Genomic DNA, 24,493 nt, shown 5'->3' on the forward strand with positions numbered 1-24,493 from the left:
ACAGCACCGGCCTATAAGAAGATTTTAAAAAACTGTTTATTGTGGTAAAATTCACACAACATATAACATACCATCTTAACTATTTTAAGTGTCCAGTTCAGTGCTATTAAATATGAGTAAATTTTACAGAAAATGTATATCATGAAAAAATTATTCATAGTTTTCAAAACTCTTTTTTAAAGATTTATTTATTTATTTGAAAGTCAGAGTTACAAAGAGAGTGAGAGACAAACACAGAGAAATCTTCCATCTGCTGGGTTACTCCCCAGATGGCTGCAACCACGAGGGCTGAGCCAGGCCAAAGCCAGGAGCCAGGAGCTTTATCTGGTTCTCTCAAATGGGTGACAGGGGTCAAAACACTTGGGCCATCTTCCAGTGCTTTTCCCAGGCCATGAACAGGGATCTGCATCAGAAGTGGAACAGCAGGGACATGTTCTGGTGCCCATATGGGATGCCAGTGTCACAAGTGGTGGCTTTATCTGCTATGCCAAAATGCTGGTCCCCCCAAATTTTTTTGCACCAAAATAAATTTGCCTTTTAATTCCATCTTTTTATGAGCTTTTTGAAATGTCCTTATACTGTTTTTAAAATAATGCTCTATTTCTTGTCCTGAACCTACAGACATACATTACAGCTTTACCCCTCGTTCAATTCTCTTTTTCTCCTCTTTGATTATAGCTTCCTGTCTAGCATGTCTCTTGTGTTCTTGATCCCATTCCCTTCCATCATCTGAAGGAAGCCGTTCTACTCATTTTCATCTTCATTCTGTCCCTTCAAAGCCTTCTTCTCCAAGAGTGGTTCCTTCCATCAGCATAGTTATCAGAACAAAACAGAGGCCCAGTGGGTGATGCTTAACAGCACAGGATCTGGAGCCATAGGGAGCATAGGGGCAGATCCTGACACTCTGTCCTAGTTGTTAGAATACTTATTCTATCTAAGACTATCCTCCTTTCTGATGATTAAATCAGTGAATGTGTGTAAAACACTTAGAACAGTACCTGGGCCTCAGAAGTACTGTGTAAGTATTTAACAGTAATTCAGCATTTTTAAACCTGTTGTTCCATTTGCACAGAAGCCCACAACACAAACAATAACTCTACTATTTTGGCATTTTGCTTTGTCACCCTCTTCCTCTACTTGACCAGAGTCTACTAGTCACTGTCTCCACTTTCTCACCTTATGTTTATAACCTATTTTAAAGCAATTGGATTTCACTAAAGCTCCTCATACCACGTATGCTAACCACAACTTCCTAGTTGCAACCAATGGCTGTTCTTCAGTCTATGAATTTGTCTTTAATGTGGTCACTGATCACTCCCTTCTTCCAAAGCTCATTTCTCTTGGCTCCACAGAGCCCTCTTTCCTGTTTCTCCTCCCAACAGTCCAGCCACTCTTCCTCCTCCTTTTCTCTTGTTCCAGTCTCTTACACAAGTTCTGTTCCAGGTTCTCCTTGTAATCCCTGGCACTCACAAAGCTTCCATTACCATATCTATGGAGATGATTATCAAATCTCTATGTCTATCCTACATCTCTCCTTGGACTGAGACATGTGGCACTAACAGCCTCTTGAAGATTATCATTTGGAGGGAGAGCTAAACTAAGTTCAAAGATGTGAATCAGTTTGCCACTCCATAAAGATTTCCTGTGGAGTTCCCTCTCAGAGATGAGTGCCAGCATCTACCCTGTTGCCCAAGCCTGAAACTCAGACTCAGTTCTTGGATGTAGCCCTCCAAAACTCCACATCTGGCCAATCATTTGTTGGCTCTATTTTCAGCTAAATCCATTTTAGCCTACTCCAGTTTCTTCTATTTCCATTAAGTTTACCTTAACTTCTGGCCTGGTTCACTGCCTCAGCCACCATGCCTCCACATTTGCCTTCTCTTCTCCTCATTGAAGCCAGAGTGGTCTTTCTAAGACTCTAATCTGATGCTCTGTCTCTCTGGCTGATAGCATGTCAGTGACTGCCCACTGTCTGTAGAATCCACTCAAACTCTCAGCTCTACAGCTAGGGTATATTGGAGGTCACTTGGGCCTGTCACAGGGCTGAGTTTTAAAAAATTGAGGAATGTTGCAAGCCAGTTGTTTGGTTGTTGATAGCTGACATGAGCTCTTGTGGGAATATTCACACCATGGAAATCAGCAGATGCCCCTAGAGATAGTAAACAGCAAACTTCACCCGCCAAGTTCCATCTGTTAATGTCTCTGCACCCTGTATCATCACCTGCTCTCAGGGAGTCCTCTCTCTTCTAACCATCTCTTATTCATCTTTTAGGCCATACATCAGCAGACACCTCTTCAAGGAAACCTTTCCTGAAGTTGCCCCCTCAATTTCATGAATACACTTTTTCTCTATGTTCTGGTATGGCCCTGTCCTACAGAAGTCTCTGTCTCCATCCGTAAGACCTGGCTATTTGCCATACAATGTAGAAAGACTTGATCTCATTTAGTTCTCACCACAATCATATGATATGGTTACTATCTTAGATGCAGAAATTTAAGTTTAGACCACTTGTCACTCGTACAAGGCTAGCATCACACCATTTATCAATTGCCTAGTACTTATCAGTAATATCTGCATATTTATTTATCTTAATGGCTCACACAGCTGTGATTTCTGTGAGGTTAGGGGCTGCCTTATATACTTCATACTTAATGCAGTGCCTGGCCCTTGATGGGTGTTCATTACAGGTAGATATTGAATAAATCAGTTCTAACCCACTTAAATACCTCTGGCCAAATTCTACATTTTAACACTCACAGCTTTTACTCCCTAATGTCTTATTAATATTCATAAATTCTCTAGAAACTTAGAATTGCTGACTAGGAAGTTGACCTCCTAATCTCTGTAAATAGCTGGTACAAGACTCCTTTTTCAGGAGTTGGTAATCAAGAGCGTACCCTACATTTCTGTCAGCCAGGTCCCGCCCCTGACAGTTTCCATCCCCTCATCAAGCCATAGGTGTGAAACTTCTCCCAGAAAAGCTTTGGCTTCCTGAGCTTCTACAGGATGTCCATGCTTTTTCTCAGTGTTTTGTTTGTAAGTTCTGATTTCTCCATGGCCACCACTGAGATTCAGTTGACCTTTTCTCTTGGCTCCAAAACAGCAGCCAAGAAAGAGTTTTGAAATAGAATCGGGGCCAGGGGTTACGGCCCTGAGTCCTTGCATGGTGCTGTTCCAGCTAGCTGGCTGCGCTGTGGATTATCAGGGCACAGCTTTAAGTAACGACATCTTATCCAACAAGGAATGTCCCCCAGTGAAACGGTGTTCGTTTGGAAATCAAACTGCTTTTTTAAAAAAGTGTTTATTTATTTGAAAGGCAGCATTATGAGTTAGTGGAGAGAGAGAGAGAGAGAGAGAGAGAGAATCTTCTATCCACTGGCTCACTCCCCAAATGGCTGCAATGGCTTGGACTAGGCCAAGTTGAAACCAAGAGCCTGAAACTCCATTCAGGTCTCCCACATGGGTGGCAGAGTCCCATGTAGTTGGGCCATCTTCTGCTGCTTTTCCAGGTGCATTATCAGAACATAGACAGGATATGGAGCTGTCAGGACTTGAACCAGGTCTCATATGGGATGTTGGCACTGCAGGCATTAGCTTAATTCACTGTGCACAATGCCATCCTTCACCCTCATTTTTTCTTGTACCAATGTTTATGGTATCACTTGATGACATTCTTAGAGAATATTTACAGCTACAAGTGGCCAAATTGCACAGCTGTATTTCTAGGTAAAATCCGAAGGAGTAAGTGGATAAGGTCAGAAGATAGTTGAACTACATCAGTGATGCATTGTATGTGAATTATCATTTTATTTATTTATTTATTTGAGAGGTAGACTTACAGACAGTGAAAAGTAGACACAGAAAGGCTTTCAATCCATTGGTTCACTCCCCAAATGGCTGCAGTGGCCGGAACTTGGCTGATCTGAAGCCAGGAGCCAGGAGCTTCTTCCAGGTCTTCCACAAGGGTACAGGGGCCCAAGAACTTGGGCCATTTTCTGCTTTCCCAGGCCATAGCAAGAGAGCTGAATTGGAAGTGGAGAAGCCGATCTCGAACCAGCACCCATATAGGATGCCAGCACTGCAGGCAGCAGCTTTACCCACTACACCATAGCACTGCCCCTCATTTAGTTTTTCGCTTTTCCATCAACCAATGTGGGATTTGAAACTTCTGCTGGGAGTCATCAGCGGGTATAAAGAGATTTTCATTTATAATATCAACCATAGCACTCACCTTCAGATCAAACATCTCCTACTCTCTCTTAGGGATTTTCCTAGGTTTGAGTTGAAGTCTTTGTGTGGGGAATAAATCTGGTGCCAAGTGCAAGTTAATATAAAAAATTATGCTTATCCTCTGGGGAAGTGGAAGTCTGATCAACTTCCTCCACATTGCAGAACTGCTTCTCCTTTCCCTTGAATGTTCTTGTAGTCTCCCCTACCCTCCTCCATCACCACACACAAATTGTGTTTACCTTTTCTGTACTAGTTTACTTTTGCAAACCACTTTATTTTCTGTAAAACCCTTTTGATAATTCAGAATTCTAACTACCTTTTTACATAGCATTGGCGTTAGATCAATTGCATAAGGGTTATCTTGGGGTTTTGCCTAGACTTAAAAAAAAATCCCGGGAAAAGTTCCAGGCTTTTTGATTAACTGGGCAGTTCTGGAAATTAAGGCTGCTTTTGCCATTACTCCCTTGAATTACGGTATTCCTCATTGGCCCTCCGTATCAGGGTGTGCAGCCTAGAGTTCCTGCTAAAGCAGGGTGTAACAGCTTGTATTCAAGTGATATTGTTCATTCTGAGGTCATTTCATCTTTTTGTATAAGTCTTTATTTAGATTTCTTAGGAATGAGTGAATTAATTAGAGCTTTTCTACCAAGTCCTTGTCATAGACACCAGTGAGGTCCTCAAATACTTTTCAATTTCTGTTGGTTCAATTTATCTTTGTTTCAAGGGGACTTGAATCAGTGCAGACCATTATATGGGTAACCACTCTTTTTAATGACTATCAAATTTGTTTCTAGGTAGGAATTCACACACACAGTTCAGAAAATTATAATGATTATTAATTGTATTTAAATTAATTAGTAGCATTTGGTTACATGGGAATTGAGAATAAGCAATGTATTGATAACAAAGCCAGATCACCTCTATTTTCATAGGAGGGGGCGCAGGGGTTGTTTCTTGCTAAGTGACCTTTCACACATTCTGAAACCAGAGGAGAAGGCACATGCCAAACACTCTGCAAGCACATTACATGGGTTAACCAAAAATTCATAACTACTGGAAAACAGTGAAATAGCTTGACTGGGAAATTCCTTAACCTACAGCAGTTGTATATTAAAAAGATCCCTGTTCAAAATCAGAGAACTTTCCTAAAGGATGACCAGAAGGGAACGAGGAGATGTGTTTAAAAATCTTTCCTTTCTTGAATGGTTATCGGTTCAACGCATGAGTGTATTTCTCAATTAATGCTTTCTGCACTCTTTAGCCTTGCTGTAGTTTTGTCTGATTCAGTATTTAGAACAACCTGTTAATAATTTACTCAACTTCTTCTATCTTATGCTTTAGCGACTAGCCCCTAGATGGGGTTTTTTCTGAATGGCTATTCAGTTCTTATGCTGCCTCTTGTCCTGCTCGGGTTGCTTGCCCTCCTCACTTTCCAAAAATGCCTGGCAATAGGCTTGGTTGTTTCCTGCCAAGTTTTTTTCAATTTTTATTTTTTGCTGATTCCTCCCATCTATCACTCAATACTCAGTCAATTCTAGACTTGTTCTGCCTCAGCTTGGTGTCACCTTCTTTAGTTTCCAACTCTTATATAACCTTTTGTGTAACCCAGGATGGGACATACACTATATAACTAACTAAAACACAGATGATGGACCATATCTACTGTTTCTCTGTACAATTCAATTAAATGGTTCATGGTGACCAAAACTTATGAACAGGATGATTCTATAATTACATAGGATAGGCTTTAAAATAAAATTGAATACTGTTCACATGATTTATACTGAACCAACAAAGGGTTTTGATAAAACCCAAATACGCTTATGTAGTTTAAAAATTATATATTTGTTTATTTACTATTTTTATTTGTTTCAAGGAAGGGGAGAGCAGAGCAAACCCAGGAGCCAGGAACTTAGTCTGTGTCTCTTCCATTTATGACTTGAGTCATACACTCTGCCTTCTATGGTGCACATTAACAGGAAGCTGGAATCTACAGTGGAGCTGGGACTGAAACTGAGGTGCTGTGTGTGGAATATAGGCATCACAAGTATCATCTTAACTGCAGTGTCAAATGCTCATGTATTTTTGAGAAATAACATCAATGATTTGCTAACATCTCTGAGGTAAAAATCTACAAGGGGTCTTCAAAGCATTCATAGAAAATATGTGTTATAAAAACTATGCATAAATTTAAAATTGCTGTACTGAAATATACTAACTTGTTATAACATGTCTAAACAGCATCTAGTTTGAAGCATTAAGAAGGAAAATACAAAATTTTGAAGAAACACATCAGGAAAACATGAATTCCACTAATGTTGAAGCAAGAGGAAGCATCAAATTTATTGGTAAGCTTTGGTGGAAGAAGGGCGAAATCACTGATGCTTTATGAAAGGTTTGTGAGAATAAATCTCAAAGAAATCAGCAATTTACAAATGGGAACTTATTTTAAGAAAGGACAAAATGATATTGAAGATGAATTCTGATGCAGCAGGCCATCTACATCAATTTGAGAGGGAAAAGATAAATTTTTTTTTCATGCTCTAATTGAACAAGGCCAACATCAATAGTAGAAACAATAATAAACATTATTATTATTGGTTCTAGTTATACAATTCTGGCTGAAAATTGAAGTTCAGCTAACTTTCTGCTGATTGGGTGCCCAAACTGTGCCTAGATCAGCTGAAAATAAGAGCACAACTTTCAGTGAAAATTTTAAACAAATTGGATCAAGGTTCTGCAGCACAGAATAGGAGATGAAGGAAGGCTTTATTAGCATAATTCTAAAGACAAAGCACAATCAAAGCAGTGGCTACCAAGAAGTAGAAGGGGTCCAGTCAAAGCAAAAATGGTCTGGTCAAGAGCAAAGTTCCTGACGACAGTCTTCGAGGATGCTCAAGGCACGTTGCTTGTTGAGTTTCTGGAAGGCCATAGAATAAGAGTATTTGGACAAAATTCATCATAGCTTCAGCAGAAAAATGCCCTGGAAAACTTGACTAGAGTTCTTCTCCAGCATAATGCTCCTGCCCGTTTTTTTCATCAAACAAGGACAATTCTGTAAAAGTTTCTATGGGAAATCATGATTATCTACCTTACAGTTCTAATTTGGTTCTTTCTGATTTGATTTTTTCCTAATTTAAAAAAATCTTTATAAAGGATGACATACTTGATATGCTTCCTAGCAAACCATGTGTGTTGCCAGCTTCTCTGACTATTCTCCTCTGGGTCATTTGCTGTTCATGATATCAGACAGACAGTTGCTGTGGGTGTGATCAAAGCAGTGGACATGAAGGCTGCTGGAGCTGGGAAGGTCACCAAGTCTGCCCAGGAAGCTCAGAGGGCTAAATGAATATTATCCTTAATACCTGTCACCCAAGTCCTTCTTTTTAAAGATTTGTTTATTTATTTATTTGAAAGGAGAGGCAGAGAGGGAGAGAGAGGTCTTCCATCGGCTGGTTCACTCCCCATATGGCTGCAACAGCTAGAGCGGGGCTGATCTGAAGCCAGGAGCCAGGAGTTTCTTCTGGGTCTCCCACAAAGGTACAGAGGCTCAAGGACTTGGGCCATCTTCTACTGCTTTCCCAGGCCATAGCAGAGAGCTGTATCAGAAATGGAACAGCTGGAACAAGAACCAGCATCCACGTGGGATACTGGCACTGCAGGCAGCAGCTTTACCTACTAAGTCACAGAGCCTGCCCTATCACCCCAGTCTTAACCAGTGCTGGAAGAATGGCCTCAGAACTGTTTAAATTTGCCATTTAAATGTAACAATAAAAGACTGGTTAGTGGTAACAATGCATCATAAAACTTTCGGAAGGAAAGGGGGGTGTTTTGTGGATCGTTTGTTTTTTGTGTGCATGGCAGTTTTAAGCTATTTTTTTTTTAATAATTGATTTTAAATGCAAAAACTTGGCCAAAAATCTGTCACAGAATTCTGAAATCTACTAAAGTAAAATGCAGTGAGAAAAAGAAATCTTCAAAGGACATCCATTTTTTCTTCAATTACTAACATAAAAACAGCTGCATCGATATGGTGAAATTTCCAGGGATGAATGAAATGGTTGATATCATCACCTACAAGAGTGTGTTGGACTTGGTTGGGCTTATGAAGAGGAAAAACTTAATATTTTAATATTTATCTTTTAATTCCATTTCCATAAGATGTCAGAAGTCCCCGCTGGTCTGGAAGCATCAGTAGGGCATAAGGAAGTTTCTAATACATTTGACTCAAAAAGCTTTATATAGGAGGTGGGGAATTGAGCAGTTTTTACTTGAGAGGACTGCTCAGCAACTCAGGAGAGAAGCAGGTTTCAACTGTCAAAGAAAGAATACTTACTGAAGAGGTCTAGAATGAGACAGAGCTTATTTGTGGGATGACAGTAGCAGATGGCATGGAGGAAAGAGATGGAAGGGAGTAGAGGAATGGGGGTTGAAATAAGAAGAAAGGAGAGAATAGAATACCACTTGTCAGTGGAACTTACATCTTAATGGAACTTAGAACTTAATGTGAGTGCTGTATTTCCCTGGCTGAGAGGACCCTAAGAAGTCAATCTCATTTCTGGGGGAGAGGATACTGAGTGAGTGAGGCGAGGGGAGGAGGAAGTAGGTGAGGTGGTTCAGTAATCAGAGGTTCCTGGAGGATTTGCACTGCCAATGACGTCATTGTTCTGCAAGATGGGAACACTCTAGTCTCTGCCAGAAGCCATTGAGTTCTGGTTTCATATATGAAGGCTCTGGGGAAAGCCTTGGAGGAATCTTACTAATTATTTTTACTTATTTGCAAATGATCAAAAACATTTACAAAAGAAAGTGGGAAAAGATCTGAGTGGATAATTTATAGAATTATGAATGACCAATAAGCCTATGAAAATATGCTAAACTCCATTTAGTGTTAATAAAATAGCTGTTACAATATTTCCAAAGACATAACTAAAAATTAACAGTATAGAGTGTTGATATATATTCCAATGTAATACTAGTCAATCATGAAAAGAATGAGGTATATCTCCATATTCTATTGTGGGAAATCTCCTTAATGTATTTTTCAGAAGAAAAAAATCAAGATTCAGAAAAATATGCAGAAATACAAGCTCTGTAAAAACTTATATATGCTTGTAAATGGCCAGAAATCGTTTAGAAGAATATAGAAGGAGTCATTATCACATTACTGGAGAGTGAGATTGGGAAATTAAGAGGTTGATTCATGCCATAGGGAAGGATGGAAATTTTTTCTGCTCTAAATGTTTTGTTGTCAAAAGTTCAAATATGTACAAGGTGAAAGAATGATGTAACGATATTCTTTCCATCCACCCCTTACCTAAGTTCAGCAATTATCAATAATATTTGGGCTGGTGCCATGGCTCAACAGGCTCATCCTCCGCCTTGCGGCGCCAGCACACCAGGTTCTAGTCCCGGTTGGGGCGCCGGATTCTATCCCGGTTGCCCCTCTTCCAGGCCCGCTCTCTGCTATGGCCCGGGAAGGCAGTGGAGGATGGCCCAAGTGCTTGGGCCCTGCACCCGCATGGGAGACCAGGAGAAGCACCTGGCTCCTGGCTTCAGATCAGCGCGATGTGCCGGCCGCAGTGTGCCGGCAGCAGCGGCCATTGGAGGGTGAACCAACGGCAAAAGGAAGACCTTTCTCTCTGTCTCTCTCTCTCTCACTATCCACTCTGCCTGTCAAAAAAAAAAAAATAATATTTGAAAGTGATTTTCTCTGTTGCCCTCACAACTATAGCCCGACCTTTAGTCTCCAGAACTGGGGATGGCTCTGGAGAATACCAGCCACTTTGATCTTGAACTCTGCCAGCAGGGCAACTGGAAGGAGAGCCAACCTTGTCCAGACATTATAAACTAATCCTTAATTTAAAAAAATACATCATAGGAAGACTGTGCTCTCTGTGAGGGGGAATTTAATAGGCTCATCACTATCCTGCCTCTCCATCACCACTACCCTGGCCCAGTTCAGTTCAGTTTTTTACAAAGGGACAACTGGATTCATCCTGCAGTTTATTTTTATCTCCCTGTAGAGATTTACTCCATTTCCCAGCAGAGCCCAAAGCTATTAAAGCAGTGCCTTCCTTTTCTTCAAACTGGTGTGCCTTGGGCAGACAGAAAGCTGCTGCCAGATGTTCTCCTGGGTTGCAGAGGCCTGATGGTTGTCTCCAGCTAGCAATTCTGGAGAGCTGGAAGAAGCACAGAGGTTCTCGGGTTCCATTTGGGACAGAAATGGGAAGACCATCTTTCATTCCACACAGCCTACTCCTGGCCAGGCTTTGTGCTGGAGTTAGGATTATGAAGTTGACCAGCACATGACCTCTGACCTCCTCAAGCATATTGAATCAGAAACAAAACTTCCATGATTTGCTCTACTTCCTCTGCCAGGATTGCTCCTTCCTATCCTGTGCACCTTCAGCATTTAGCTCATGAATCACCACCTCTGATGAACAGCTCTTAAAACTGACTGTTTCCTCTGGTGGGTACACCCTTCCTATCTTGTCCACCTACCTTGTCCACTGGCTTTTCAAAACTCAAGTCACCAGCTCCTATCACTGTGGCCTTGCTTGATTCCTGAGATTTGAGCTAGTTATTGGGCTGACCAGATTGCAATACAGGCTCTCACATGTTTGCCTCCGTTCAGGGTACAGTCTTTGCTCTGCCAGTTCCCACAGGGTGAGCAACGTGTATTTTTTTAATTAATGTATGAAGTAGTGTAACAGCACAATTTCTCTGAACTATATGCCACGTATAGTATCTTAAAGGCCTTCTCCTTGGCCAGCAACCTCTTCACAGTTGTTTCGTCTTCTTTCTATAGTTCACCAAAATGCAAATCTCGTCTGTAAGTGTCCCAGGTTCCAAATAAGAAGAGCAAATGACTGTCTGGGGTCCCTGCCCAAAGAAGCTAAAATGTATTGATTATCACTTTAAAATAGATACAGATATTGATTTCAAAACCATTGCTGAGTCCTTCCCACGTTAAATATTTAAATATAAGAAGAAATTGGCACAGCAAATGTTATGACATCAATGTCCTTCTACAAAGTCTGGATGGCATGGAAGTCATTGGAGTGCTTTTGTAAGGTTGCAGAAATTTTAAGGAGGACTGGACAACATATACCAGGTAAAGAATCATAATGAATTAGCACCAGACTAAGAGTCAGGGGAACTTGCATTTGAGGTCTCAGTTACTTCATTTGAGAAGAAAAAAAAAAAGTTGGTATGTGGTAATTTCTAAATTTTCTTTGGCTTCAAACTTTGATAAATCCCTAATCCAGGAAGCAAATATTTTCAGTAAGTTGAAACAAAAAGTAATTGTCTTATCTAGTCTCATCTGTTGTAGGAGACTCTCTCCCTAGAATAGCCATTGTGACTTTATAATATTCTTATTTTCTGTGAATTGAGACACTTACAGGTAATAAGCAAGAAAAGAAAGTCCCTTTGGGAAATCAACTTCAAGAGAAAATTCCAATCCCCATTGTTTTTCTTGATTTCTTCTTGGCAAAGGTACCCTAATGTTGGATGTCATCGCATTTTTGAATTTAATCCAATGAGAGAGATTTCACCCTTATTTATAACTCATCTGCTCATGGCTCCAGTTGTGGGTGGGACCCAGGCTTTTTGGAGCCACGGCTGGCACCTGAGCTTATGGAAAGTGGCAGATCCAAAGGCTCTGGTGACTTTCCTGAAACAGGACTATTGTTGATACTACTGCCTTCTTCAGCAACAGGACCACACATCCTGTTAAATTCAGTTCAAATTCTGTTTGCCATCAATGGTTGTGCTAAGAGAAATCAGGTACTACTGACTGGAATGTGTTCTCCCAATTCAGATTTACGTCAGATATCAGAGGGCTAAAGGTAATAAGTAGTGTCCACTCAAGAGAAAATTAAAACAGTAACTACTAATAATTACATATGCTTGCTGTATGTCAAGATTTATCTCACTTACCTCTCACATAGCACCATGAGGTAGGTACATACTAGATGTCCCATTTTACAGATGAAGAAATTGAGGTTTAGAGAGATTAGTACTTAGACGTTAGCATCTAGCCTAGTTCCACAGTCTATGCTATATATAATACCTATGCTATAGTTCCTCTCAAGAATTGTATATGCATGCTATCAGAATTGGGAATTGTGTAAGGTCTTTAATGGATTCCGAAACCAGTGCTAATCATCGGAATGCTTTCTGAGGCATCCACAAGGGAAGTTTTGAATACAATAGAAGAAGAAAGCTTTAATAAATAAAGTGTAAGTTTAAGAAACACCCACTGGGTAAGAAACCCCAGAGCCATTAATGAGTTATGTTGGAGGAGACGACAGCAGCTGTGCTAGTGAGCGCTTCCACCTCTCAGTGGTATAATAGCAAACACTTACCTCTCACAGGCAGATGTGGTGAGAAAGCGGGTTCGGCTCCATCTATCACTCAAGAATCCATATTGAATTCATACTGTACTGTTTCATTAGCATTACTTGAAGTTTAATATCTCTGAAAAAAGAAAGTCTTAAAACCAACATCTTGTGAATATAGGATTTCATTTGTATTAAAAGTCTAATGAAAATAATTGTGTATCTTGCCATCAGTGGCAAATTAGAATCAAGAAAGTTGTAGTATTTGCAAGAAACATATATTATATTTATATAATTTTAATGTTTATAATTTTAAAATATTATAATTTTATAATTTATAGTTTTAATATATTAATTGTGATTGTAATATGTAATAACTCATACAAAATAATAAGCAGCAAAAACAAGAGATAAATGAGTAAAGAACATGAATATTTTATTCACATGATAGAAATATAATTAGCATGTAAATATAAATAACCTATTTCACATAAATGTACATTAAAATAAAAAGGAAATCACATTTGTTCCTTTCAGACTAGAGAAGAATAATTCTTGAAGAGTCAGCACTAATTGGAGTGAAATAGAATGAGCACCTTCATCAAATATTGATGGGTGAACTTGCACAAAATTTCTGGAAAGTAATTTGACAGCAAGACAAAAATACATCAAATGCTCACACCCTATTTATTCTTTGAGTAATTCACAGGGGTGTTTTAAAAATTCATGGAAAATTCATGCTATGAAAATATATTCAAGGATGTAAAAAATATTTTTCACCAAAATAAATTTTTTAAATTCCGTTTTCCACAGACTTTTTGAAATAACTTCATATTGGAGAGAACAGTCAGAACTAGATCTAACTATATTCACAAAAACAATAAGAGGAAAAAATATCAAGATTTAAAATTTAACTACTGTGTCTTAGTTATGTAAACAATTAAGAGAAAATGATAATAAAATATGCCATCATGTTAATAATTGATACCATTCCTATTCTTTACATTTGTATGTACTTTATATCTAAAACTATAAGAATATTATTTTAATAATCAGAAAAATGTTTAAAATTAAGAGGAAGGAATTTGACTGAAAGATATTGTGACAAAATTCATATTTCTTTCCAAAGGAAGACATAGAAGTTCTTTACCATAGTCTGTCTTCATAAGAGAATTACATATCAAAAATTATATGTGTGGGTCTTTATGTATTTGTTAGCATATTTACAAGATAAAATATTTCAAGTCTTTTCAGACTTAGAAGACCTTAAGGTCCTAGCCCTTGAATTTTAAAATTTGAGAAAAATTGTTCTGAAGCTTGTTATTATTTGCAGAATTTGACTCATCGTTTTTCAAACTGGCACCTCATTGGTTAAGTTTACCCTGTTAAGGGCTGACTTCCTGAATAAGGAAGTTTTCAATGTCCTAACTGAATATGGTATTAGTCAGCTCTTTATTATCTCTTGCAGATAATAGTCAGACAGAGTTCACATCATATAAACATTTATTTATCCCCCAAATCCAACAGAGACTGTGTACTGCTAATTAACAGTTGTGTAGTAAGAATACTGCAAGATTTCCTTTTAGTAGGACTCCCGTGTCCAATTCACTTCCACTGCAGCATGGAGCAACCTCCCAGAGGTCTTAGGCTGACTCTTATCTTCCTACCTCTCGACCTCATCTCCAATCTTGAAATTTTATTTTTGCTTACAACTCCTTAAAAGAAATAAGCACACACATACACAAAACACATGCTAGGTGCTAGGTGATTGGTCTAATGGTTAAGACACTTATATTGCAGGTTGGAGTGCCTGAGTTGGATTCCTGGCTCTGCCTCCTGATGCCAGCTTCCTGCCAAAGCAGATGGTGAGAAGCAGTGGTGATGGTTCAAGTTATTGGTTCCCTGCCATCCATGTAGGAGACCTGGACTGAGTTCCTAGCTCCTGACTCTGGCCCCAGGCTCCAGCTCGAGCCCAGTCCTGGATGTTGCTGATATTCAGGAAATGAAGCAGTGGATGGGAACTCGGTCTGTTTGTCTGTTTGTGTGCCTCTCTCTCTCTCCATCTCTCCGCCTGCTTAATAAACTTTTAAAAATTTGACACTAAATTTATACATGATATTCTTTCATATTTGAATAACTTTCTTATTAAATTTACTGTTTCATAGGTTTATAATTTTTGTATTTTACTTAGGTATGCTGACATAAGGGAGTTTATTCAGGCTCTCAAGCTTGCAAGCTAGTTAGTGGTGGTGGGATGTAGGAACATATATGTAATTCGTGTATATAGTTTCAGGTAGACAGTTTTTTAAAAATATTAATTTGCTTATTTGAAGGGTGGTTACAGAGAGGCAGAGGCAGAGGCGAAGAGAGAGAGAGAGAGAGAGAGAGAGAGAGATCTTCCATCAGCTGATTCATTCCCCCCAAATGGCCTCAGTGGCTGAAGCTGGACCAATCCGAAGCCAGGAACCAGGAGTTTCCTTTAGGTCTCCCACGTGAGTGCAGGGGTTCAAGGACTTGGGCCATTTTCTACTGCTTTCCTAGGCCATGCAGAGAGCTGGATTGGAAGTTGAGCAGCCAGGACTCAAACCGACGCTCATATGGGATGCTGGCACTGCAGGTGGCAGCTTTACTCAATACACCACAGCGCCAGCCCCAAGGTGCACAGTTTCAATCTTTGTTTTTATTCAACATAAATTTATTAAGTGTGTGTTATTAGACAGAGTTCTGGGCATTGGGATATAGTGATGTGTTAGGGCACTTCAAAAAGTCTGTGGACAAATGGAACTAAACTGTGAGTTTATTTTTGTATATATATATTTTTGAAACCCAGGCATAGTTTTTTCGTAGTACACATTTTCCATGTATTTGAAAAAAAATTTGGGCCAAAATAAATGCATACTTTTAATTTCATGTTCCATGAACTCTTTGAAGAGCTCTAGTGGAGGGCATAGCTCTGCCTCCTGAATAGGAGGATGATTAGACTCCGGGAGTGTGAAAGGGAGGTGGGTTTCTACACACGGGCAGTCTTAGGGTGATCACACAGATCCTTTCCCGCTGACTCCACTTTACTACTCCCAAACTCCAGCCAAAGGGCTTTGTGCTCAGTAGTTCTAAAATGAGAACGGGAACTTTATTTTACTTTATCTCTCCCTGATAATTCTGATGCACGAAATCTGGAAGCTACCATATGACTAGCCACAATGATCTCCTATGGAAGCAGGAGAAACCCTAGAAGGCAACAGGCAAAAATTCATTTGAATCACTTTTCTCAGCAGCATCTTGCTGCTGTTAGAATTTTGGCTTAAAATAGAAAACCATTAGTGGTAATGTCTCTGAGTACAGCTATATAGATAAGTCCATCTTGTGCTCTTCTAAACGATGCTTACTTTTTATTAATTACTAAACTAATATGCAACTGTAATTATGTCTTTGTTTGTATTTTAAATTGGATTTTCATGAAAATAATGCTGCAACCAAGTTTCTAATTATCTGATGCAAGCCTATGAGTCTTTTCTTTTACAGTTCAACAAATGTTCAATGCTTTCTTGCTTCTGAGCCTTTTCACACATTATGTGAAAAGTATTCCTTCCCCAGTTCCTAATTCATTCATACTCAGATATCAAATGTGCTAAAAAAAATCAATTTTTACTCACAGAAGATCTTAAAAAGGTAATTCCCTTGCATCCTCTCATAGAAAGCTTTTGGAGTGGATAAAACAAGGAAGAGGAAGGCAAAGCTTGGAAAACAGCTAGCGAAGGAACAGCAGCCAAAGGGAAGGAAGTCCTAGAATGACAATGATGCAGGAAGAAGTAGAAATCCAGAGGGGAGAGCCTTAAGGAGGAAAACAAAAAAACTTTAAAAGGTTTGTGGAAAGTGGAATTGAATATAATTTCATCTTGGTGCAACAATTTTTGAAGTCCATGCATATGTGAAGTCATCAAAAAGTTCATGAAGAATTTACATTGAGTAAACTATGTGTGGAAAAAAATTTCTGTACAAAAAACACATTTTTTATCTTCCACAAATTTTTTGGAGTACCCTTGTATTTGACAGACATACAAGAGTCATTAGTCACATCAAAAACTTTGGAAATGAAAAAGAAAGCAAGACAGATTGCTAATGAAGGAAAATATAATTCTTGCATTCTGTTTGGCTCAGCAGTTTATAATATTCATATCATCATTATAGCATAATCATTGATTATTTCTTTTACCATAAATGCTAATAAGATTTTCCTGGGAAAAAGTGTGAGAGCAATGGTGATAAAAAGATATCAAATAGTCATTAAGGAAGGTATGTATTTCTCCCGGTCAGGGCGCCGGATTCTGACCAGTTGCTCCTCTTCCAGGCCAGCTCTCCGCTGTGGCCCGGGAAGGCAGTGGAGGATGGCCCAAGTGCTTGGGCCCTGCACCTGCATGGGAGACCAGGAGAAGCACCTGGCTCCTGGCTTCGGATCAGCGTGGTGCGCCGGCCGCAGCGGCCATTGGAGGGTGAACCAACGGCAAAAAGGAAGACCTTTCTCTCTGTCTCTCTCTCTCACTGTCCACTCTGCCTGTCAAAAAAAATTAATACACATATTAAACAATGATGTGGAAAGAAACATCAGAATGAGTGATTACAAGAATTCAAAGTAGTTACCTTGGACACAGACTGGTGAGGTATAGGGGATGTGCACAGAGTACTGTTTGGTTTTCCAATGAAAGTCTTAAATATCAGAATACTTTGGCTGTTGTTTTAAAGCCCTTATATTTGTTTTATTAAAATATGAATAATAGATTAATACATTGTTCTGACATTAATTTTTCCTTTGCCCTAATTTCTTATCTAGATTATATTTAATGATTTTTTAAAAACTACCTCAAATTCTCTTGGAAATGTGGTGGGAAGACTTAGTCAATCAATGAATAAATTAATGAATCACTATATGTAAACGTTTAAAAATATGAATCAATATATATACATTGAGTAATTACTATGTGTCTCAAGAAGTGCTTAACTCTGCCCAAGATATAAAAGAAGTGACAAAAAAGATTCTTACACTCCAAGACTATCAGTCACTTTGGAGGATATAAGCTAGGATCCAATATGAAAAGCAGTGAAAGAAAATCTGTGATTATATCTAAGAAAAAAATCTAAAAAACTTGCACTCAAATTGCACAAACCATAGTGTTTGGAAAAATGCATGAAACAAAAAGTCCAGTTGAATTTATAATCTCCCCTCCCCACAAAGGAGAGTGAACATGTGTTACTGGGTTTCAGCTCCTCCCTAAGGCCCCATGGAAGCCTCTCTTAAGGCAGGGCTAGCTTGGAGAACCAGCTCTTCTCTAACTGCTGCTGTCATGGTTGCTGTTGGAGTCTTCAGTCTTGGCTCTACTCGAAAAGAGGAAAAAGCGTGCTGTTGAGTGTTTACTTTGTATGAGGTACTTTTGTTGAGTTTCCGTCCCCTTTTGCCCATTAACTGTCCTAAAGGATGCTACCAAGACAGCTAAGGAAAGACAGAAAAGTAGGAAATAAAAAAAATACAAATACTGTGCTTGTCAGGACCTTGAGGGCAGGTCCACAAATGTGTTTCTTGCCATTGTTGCATATTTCACTTGAACATCCTGTCACTTCCTCTGTGCCCTCTGTGACAGAATTACTTGCTAGGAAGGATAAAATCACTGCAGAAGTTGTTTCTGTGGCATGTTCCTTGGTGAGAGATGCATCCCCTGTTCCTCTGAACAGTGTTAAACTGCAGCAGCCAATAAAGCCAGTGTAAAGATTAGCAGCCTCAGGTTAGAAGACATCAAATGACTCAGACTGAAAGAAGAGAGAGAAAGAAAAAAGAGAAAGAAAAGAGAGAAAGAAAACAGAGGATAGAAAGATGGAACAGATTCCTCCATCTTGTTGCAAATGACCAGATTTCGTTGTTTTTGACTGCTGTATAGTATTCTATAGAGTACATAATTTCTTTATCAAGTCTACTGTTGATGGGCATTCCAGGTCTTAGCTATTGTGAATTGAGCTGCAATAAGAATCTGGAAAACATCATGCTGAGTGAATTAAGCCAGTCCCAAAGAGACTAATATCATTTGTTTTCCCTGATCGGTGACAACTAACTGAGCACTGAAGGGGAAACCTGTTGAAGTGAAATGGGCACTATGAGAAACAGTGACTTGATCAGCTCTTGTACTGACTGTTCATGTACAATGTAAATCTTTATCCATTTTAGTATTTTTTTTGTTCTAGTACTAGTGGTTGAACTCTGTAATTAACACACAGTTATTCTTAGGTGTTTAAATTTTAACTGAAAAGTGATCCCTGTTAAATATAAGAGTGGGAAAAAGAGAGGGAGGAGATGTACAATTTGGGACATGCTCAATCGGACTTGCCCCAAATGGTGGAGTTAGAAATGTGCCAGGGGATTCCAATACAATCCCATCAAGGTGGCATGTACCAATGCCATCTCACTAGTCCAAGTGATCAATTTCAGTTCACAATTGATCACATTGATAGGTCTAAGAGTCAAAGGGATCACACAAACAAGACTAGTGTCTGCTAATACTAAGTGATAGAATCAAAAAGGGAGAGAATGATCCAACATGGGAAGGGGGAGACACAGCAGACTCATAGAATGGCAGACGTCCTAAATAACACTCTGGCCTCAGAATCAGCCCTTAAGGCATTTGGATCTGGCTGAAGAGCCCATGAGAGTATTGTAGGCATGGAAAGTCAAGATACTCTGGGGGGGGGGGGGAAGACCTAAATGAAAGATCTCTGCGAGTGAGATCCCAGTGATCTCTTCGTAGATTCTGGTTATTAATCCTTTATCTGAAGCATAGTTTGCAAGTATTTTTTCCCGTTCTGTCAGTTGCCTCTTCACTTTCCTGACTATTTCTTTTGCAGTACAGAAACTTCTCATTTTTTTAAAAAAAAAAGAGGACCTAAATGAAAGATCTCTGCAGGTGAGATCCCAGTGGAAAGAATGGGCCATCAAAGGAGGAGGTACCTTTCTCTGAAGGGAGGAGAGAACTTCCATTTTGACCATGACCCTGTCAGAATAAGATCAAAGTCAGCGAACTCAAAATGCTTCCATAGCCTTGGAAACTCATGACTAGAGCCTAGGGAGATTACTGACGCCATAAACAAGTGTCAAGTTGTTAAATCAACAACAGGAGTCACTGTGTACTTACGTCTCATTGGGATCTGTCCTTAATGTGTTGTCCGATGTGAAGTAATGCTATAACTAGTACTCAAACAGTATTTTTACACCTTGTGTTTCTGTGTGGGTGCAAACTGATGAAATCTTTACTTAGTATATACTAAATCGATCTTCTGTATATAAAGATAATTGAAAATGAAAAAAAAAAACCTTGGTGTTAAATTGGAAATTGCATAGAAAATTAATCAATCCTTTAAAAAATATCATGTAGGATCTCTGTCCTTAATGTGCTGTACATTGTGATTTAATGCTATAACTAGTACTGAAACAGTATTTTTCACTTGGTGTTGCTATGTGAGGGCAAACTGTTGAAATCTTTACTTAATATATACTAAACTGATCTTCTTTATATAAAAAGAATTGAAAATGAATCTTGATGTGAGTGGAAGGGGAGAGCAAGTGGGAAAGGGGAGGGTTGCGGGTGGGAGGAAAGCTGTGGAGGGGGAAGCCATTGTAATCCATAAGCTGTACTTTGGAAATTTATATTCATTAAATAAGTTTTTTTAAAAAAACTGTTAAAAATGGTAAAATCACTAAAAAAAATCAATGTGGTGAATGAAAAAAAAAAGAAAGATGGAACAAGAAAGAGAGATTGGAATAGGAAAAATAGGGAGAAAGAAAGAGAGAGAGAGAGGAAGAGAGAGAGAGAGAGAGAGAGAGAAAGGTATATTTCAGAAATCTACCATCATGCACATTTGGGAAGTTTTCCCCAAAGTTAACAAAACCAATAAACTCAAATTCTGAGAGCAATCTGCCTTTTGGAAAGTGCGCTGGAAAGGTAACAGTGGCAATACCTAAGACCTATGTTTTGAAAAAGACCAGTGTATAGGAGAAAGCAGCCCTCTATAGTCATCACCCTGCTTAGAGTAAATTACTGTTGATTATTTTAGGGATGCATGTGTGTGTATAGTGAATGCATAGCATATATATGAGCAAAAGAAGTGCATATTCCATAAAATTTACTCTTGTACTTTTCTTTCACTAAATTATGATCTGATTTTTTTGTTTGTGCTGCATTAAGTTGCCAAGGAGTTGAGGTATTTATCCAGGTCTGAAGAAAATAAGGCAAAACTTTAAGGAAACCTAGCTGTCTTTTTCACCAAGACCTGAAGTGTGGGATTTTTTTTTCCAGCTACTATTGAAGGTCAATTTGGAGTAAAATTATCCTGTGATTATTCATTCAATGAAAGCAGATAGTATGTTAAAAATTAAATATTTGATATTATATATCTATACATGGTCATGTCTTGGAAAGATTTATGCCCAAAAAGTATTAGGTATTATTACAAAGGGCTAAGCAGCATCATGAAAAAATTTAAAAAGTTCTTTTTATTATGAAAAAGATATGTAACAGAGAATTTATCATTCTAACTGTTTTTAGGCGTACAGTTCTCTGGTGTTAAGTGCATTCACATCATTATGCACCTACTGCTCCCATCCATCTTCAGAACGTTTCCATCCTCCACAAATGAAACAGTACCTGCCGGTCTCCCTCCCTTGAGCCCCTGGTAACCACCATCCTCCTTTCTGTTTCTGTGAATCTGACTACTCTGGGTATCTTATCTGAGTGGATCCATGAAATGTCTGTCTTTTTGTCACTGGCTTACTTCATTCAGCACAATATCTTCAGTGTTCATCCATATTTTAGTGTGCATCAGAATTTCTTTCCTTTTTAAAGCTGAATTCTAGGGGACCAGCGCTGTGGTGCAGAAGGTTAAAGCCTGGGCCTGAAGCACCAGCATCCCATATGGGTGCTGGTTCTAGTCCTGGCTATTCCTCTTCCCATCCAGCTCTCTACTATGGCCTGGGAAAGCAGTAGAAGATGGCCCAACTCCTTGGGCCCCTGAACCCATGTGGGAGACCCAGAAGAAGCACCTGGCTCCTCCCTTTGGATCAGTGCAGCTCCGGCTATTGCGGCCATCTGGGGAGTGAACCAGCAGATGGAAGACCTCTCTCTCTGTCTCTGCCTCTCTCTGTAACTCTTTGTTTAAAAAAAATCTGAATACTACTGAATATTCTGAGTATGCCACATTTTGCTTATCCATTCATTTGTTGGATGACAAAAATTTAAATCAGTTGATTACTTATGTGTTCAGACTTTTTCCCCCCTTGACCCCTGTGGCAGAGCTGGCTAAGTGACAACCAAATTTGTAGTTATCTTCCATAGGGTAGAGGCACTGGATGGCAGTGACAGGCAGGGAACTACATTTCCCGGTCCCCCTATGTCCATGGAAGTGCTGTGGCTAAGTATTGCCAATGGAAGGTGAGAGGAAGTGTGTGCTGCATGTCTCAGTATACAGGGAACTCTAAACACCTGCTGGCAGGCTGACACTAAATCAACTTTGAAATCATGAGTGGCAGAGCCGTAAGATGGAGGTAGTTTACATTTCTGAGTCAGGAATTTGAGGATATCCTCTTGGGAATTCCTGTCTACAAAGAATGGTATTGGATTTTGCATGAATGAAATTTTGGGTCAATTAGTCAACTTTCCTGGTACAACCTCTGAAACCCATCTATTTCTCTCTTTTTTTTTTTGGCTTTTTTTAATTTATTTTTTTAACTTTTATTTAATAAATATAAATTTCCAAAGTACAACTTTTGGATTACAGTGGCTTTTCCCCCCATAACCTCCCTCCCACCCACAACCATCCCATCTCCCACTCCCTCGCCCATCCCATTCTTCATCAAGATTCATTTTAAATTATCTTTATATACAGAAAATCAACTTAGTATATACTAAGTAAAGATTTCAACAGTTTGCACCCACAGAGAAACATAAAGTACTGTTTGAGTACTAGTTATACCATTAATTCACATAGTACAACACATTAAGGACAGAGATCCTACATGGGGAGTAAGTGCACATTGAGTTCTGTTGTTGATTTGACAATTGGCATTGTTACTTATGATGTCAGTAATCACCCTAGGCTCTTGTCATGAGCTGCCAAGGCTATGGAAACCTCTGGAGTTCACCAACTCTGATCTTATTTAGACAAGGTCATAGTCAAAGTGGAAGTTCCCTCCTCCCTTCAGAGAAAGGTACCTCTTTCTTTGATGGCCCATTCTTTCTGCTGGGATCTCACAAAGATCTTTCATTTAGGGTTTTTTGGTTTTTTTTTTTTTTTTTCGCCACAGTGTCTTGGCTTTCCATGCCTGTGAAACTCTCATGGGCTTTTTAGCCAGATTCTAATGCCTTAAGGGCTGATTCTGAGGCCAGAGTGCTATTTATGACATCTGCCATTCTGAGTCTGCTGTGTATCCCTCTTCCCATGTTGGATCATTCTCTCCTTTTTAATTCTATCACTTAGTATTAGCAGACACTAGTCTTGTTTATGTGATCCCTTTGACACTTAATCCTATCATTATGATCAATTATGAATTGAAACTGATCACTTTGACTAGTGTGAAATAAGCCAGTCCCAAAGGGACAAATATCATATGTTCTCCCTGATTGGTGACAACTAACTGAGCACCTAAAAGGAAATCTGTTGAAGTGAAATGGACACTATGAGAAACAATGACTTGATCAGCCCTTGTCCTGACTGTGGATGACCAACTTACTATTTTATTCCTTTTAGTATTTTTGTTCTACTTAATACCATTGGTTGGGCTGGCACCACAGCTCAATAGGTGCCAGCACCCTAGGTTCTAGTCCCGGTTGGGGCGCTGGATTCTGTCCCGGTTGCCCCTCTTCCAGGCCAGCTCTCTGCTATGGCCCAGGAGTGCAGTGGAGGATGGCCCAAGTCCTTGGGCCCTGCACCTGCATGGGAGACCAGGAGAAGCACTTGGCTCCTGGCTTCAGATCAGCGTGATGCACCGGCTGCAGCATGCTGGTCGCAGCGGCCATTGGAGAGTGAACCAACAGCAAAGGAAGACCTTTCTTTCTGTCTCTCTCTCACTGTCCACTCTGCCTGTCAAAAAAAAAATACCACTGGTTGAACTCTTTAGTTAATACACAATTATTCTTAGGCGTTTAAATTTAACTGAAAAGTGGTCCCTGTTAAATATAAGAGTAAGAGAGGAGATGTACAGTTTGGCACATGCTCACTCGGACTTACCCCTAATGGTAGAGTTAGAAACATGCCAGGGGATTCCAATTCAATCCCATCTATTTCAAGTGCTTTCTCCTGTCTTTCCAACTTTTCTTTCTCATTGCTGCTGACTTTGCTTTTCTCTGCCTTATCTCCTGCTTTTTGGTCAGCAGGTCATACAGAATGTCTTATGTGGATAGCACCTGTAACACCAGTTCTCTCCTACCTAAATACCCTGCTAGGTTATCTCAGGCAGAGAAAGACCAAGTTCTGAGGCCAGTTGAGAGCCTGCAATGCAAACCTAGAAGGGGTGCTTAGAAACCATTGGGAGTCATTTACTCATATATACCAATAGTCCTTGCAGGAGGAGACAAGAGTTGGTTGAAAGCATAAGTGGAAAAGCCTTTGGGTAGAAGCTGAAACCTTTATAGGATTTTCATCAGTAACAACAGATGCTCACTAACTTGCTTTGGGAAGCAGGTGGGTTCTGGAAAGTCAGGGCTCTGTTTTTGCCGAATGGGGTTACAGCTCAGCTCCTTCTCTAAACAAATGTTGAGTAGATAGCCAGAAACATCAATTTGTAGGGGAGGCAAATAATGCACCTCACTATATCTCCCGCATGTCTTATCCTGGCCTGAGTTCAGGACACCAACTTTTCTCGCTCTTTCTGGGCCATTTTGTTTTA

At 39.5% G+C, this 24,493-nt stretch overlaps 1 long non-coding RNA gene across 1 annotated transcript; it reads left to right on the forward strand.

Annotated features, from left to right (window-relative positions):
• Positions 1 to 6,227: 6,227 nt before the first annotated feature.
• On the forward strand, positions 6,228 to 16,981 carry LOC133760866 (uncharacterized). The gene is made up of 3 exons (XR_009866016.1): positions 6,228 to 6,354; positions 6,473 to 6,579; positions 16,925 to 16,981. It is a non-coding gene; the product is annotated as an uncharacterized LOC133760866 (long non-coding RNA).
• The last annotated feature ends 7,512 nt before the right edge of the window (positions 16,982 to 24,493 follow it).

This window comes from Lepus europaeus, chromosome 5, assembly GCF_033115175.1.
Source record: "Lepus europaeus isolate LE1 chromosome 5, mLepTim1.pri, whole genome shotgun sequence".
Taxonomy (NCBI): Eukaryota; Metazoa; Chordata; class Mammalia; order Lagomorpha; family Leporidae; genus Lepus; species Lepus europaeus.